Genomic DNA, 2495 nt, shown 5'->3' with positions numbered 1-2495 from the left:
AAGCAACTGCAGTTTTTTAACTACTAGAGTAGTATACATCTTAATCTAGATGGATTTTTAAATCACAGGTGATTGGACTAGAAATGACTGAAAGAATATTTTTCAGATTTTTACAAATCGATCTCAAAAGAAACCCCAAAATATTCTGATTAGAAGCCACATGTTTTTTTAAAAATGAACAATCATAAAAATGGGGAGAAGAGTGAGGTTTTAGTTGAGATTTTTTTAATCCTGAAACAAAAATCTCAGTTCTCAAAAATGACAATTGCTGGGACATGAGCACACCTTGGATGGAAGTATTTTTGCAATGGAAGAACTAAGTCAAAGTCTACTGTTGAACTTGGAAGATTTCGGTGGTAATTCACAGATTTGTAGATTTTTTTTTTTCATTTTCTCCCATCCCTATGTGCTAAAATGTTATCGTTGGTTTAGGTTATATTTCTTTATATGGAGGCTTAACTTTTATGTCGACCTATAGATGTTCTTCTAGCAGCATGTACAATGCCAGGTTTCACATCTCGTTTTATTGACTTTTATAATTTGGCCTCTGGCAATGGCATAGTCAAGCCACCAGAAGGTTGTGATCTGCTGGGTGCAGACGCCATGAGCTGTGTCTGTAATTTATGAGATCATCTATAGCACGATGCTATAAGAACTGGAGCCTTTTAGTAAGGTTTACAGGTCTAAAAGGCTGCTGAGGACTTTGCATGTAGTTATTGTAAAACCCAATCTAAACATTCCTTCTCTTGTGTGAGCACACAGATCTTTGCTAGGAAGTGCAAACAAGCAGTGATTGTCATCAGCATTTATTATCAGCTGCTTTGAACATAGCACACTTTCAAGGATGAGTTTGACCAGCCATTTGGCTTTCATCTCCAGGGCCTTCTTTCAAAATGTAATAAAACTGAAATGTGCCATAGCCTTCAAAATCTGCTTGTTCTCATGCCCATATTTTTGTCTAATATCTCAGTTTTGAAGACAATTAAAGCATGGATCAGCCCAATTCAATGCTGTTATGTAATAGCATAGAGTTTGAAAGTATTTTTTGTGCAGATAACCACTGTTTTATTAAAAAAAAATTGTTTCAGTGTCACAAAAATTTTGCAAGCATTAATTATAAAGTGAATTCAAGGTAAGCAGCCCCATCCAGATATTTTAATGATTTTCATAAAATTAATTCAAGGTAAATAGTCCCATTCAGACTTTTTAATAATTGTCTCACTGTCCTGGGAAATAGAAGCAGTTCATGGGTTTTATTTAGATATTTTTTATTTTAAAATGTCTTTTTACATTGCTCATGTGTGGTCTTTGGCGAACATTGCAAACAGTGAATTGCAAACAGTGAATTGCAAACATTGAATTCTACAGTATTTCAGGAAACTGTTGTGCCATTTTATAATGAAGAAATGAAAAAGAGTAGAATTAAGTGAGATAAAGTGAAAAAAAGTGGGTTTGTAACTGAGGTAAAAATTGGTAACCAATTTTCACTATTTTGGAGTACTGTTCAGTCTACTATTCTTTAGTTTGAAATCTCTTTTCTAAGGAAATGGATTTATTAAATATTTCTTTTTCTCTTTGTTGGTCTCAAGAAGAGAGTAAGACTCAACTGAAAATACCAGATTCTAACCAGATTCAAATCAAGTACTTTCAAATGCAATTTATATTTTTAATTTGAAGACATGTTTAGTCTTAGAAGAAATTTAGAAGTAAAATCAAAAGGGGAAAGGATATATGGTAAGCAAGACTTTTTTAATTTGTAAAACTTCTGAGTGTTCGTAAGTTTTAATTAGAAGTGAGAAAATTAGTGATATTTGAGCAGGGATATTGGTAAAACTAACCTAGCAGGTAGACTTGTTGTCTGGGAATGTTTACTTTCCTCCTTATATGTGATGATTCATCTATGTAACCTCTCCTTAACAAGCTGAAGACAAGGCTCTGATAAACATGAGGCTTTGCACACATTTCCACTGTGACTACATAAAACATCTTTCAATGGCCAGTGCCTCTAAGCTGCCACAGCAGTTCAGCCCAATAGTCCTTTTCCCTAATATCCCTTTCTCTGATAGTAGCCAGTGTTCAAATGCTTAAAGACACAGAATAAGAAATGAGATGGGTGTTCCATAAGCTTTCCTGGATTCTGTCTTTCATTGTTTTAAGGACTTCCTGAGCTAGGAGGTTTCATGTGGTTCATTCTCTTAAATAGGAACTTTTCTCCATCACTATGAGGAATCAGGTCTTGAATCCAGTGCCTTTTCTGAATTGTGTTAATGAATTTCACAGTTTAATTCTTCTAGCTCAAAAAATATGTTTCCATTTTCTCCCCTCTCTTAACCTGCTTCCCAATCATCTGATGCAGTGACAACTATTTCTTTATTCTTCACTACTTTTGAGAACTATGTCGTGCCACAGATGTTGCCCCTTGTCCAGAGATTTATACATAGTTTATAGTAGTAATTTCCAGACTCCTCTAATTCCACAACACCAGGGAAACCTGA

The sequence above is a fragment of the Corvus brachyrhynchos genome, unplaced genomic scaffold, assembly GCF_000691975.1.
Source record: "Corvus brachyrhynchos isolate BGI_N302 unplaced genomic scaffold, ASM69197v1 scaffold44, whole genome shotgun sequence".
Lineage (NCBI taxonomy): Eukaryota > Metazoa > Chordata > Aves > Passeriformes > Corvidae > Corvus > Corvus brachyrhynchos.
The sequence above is the reverse complement of the archived record's forward strand: the minus strand, read 5'-3'. Positions refer to the sequence as shown.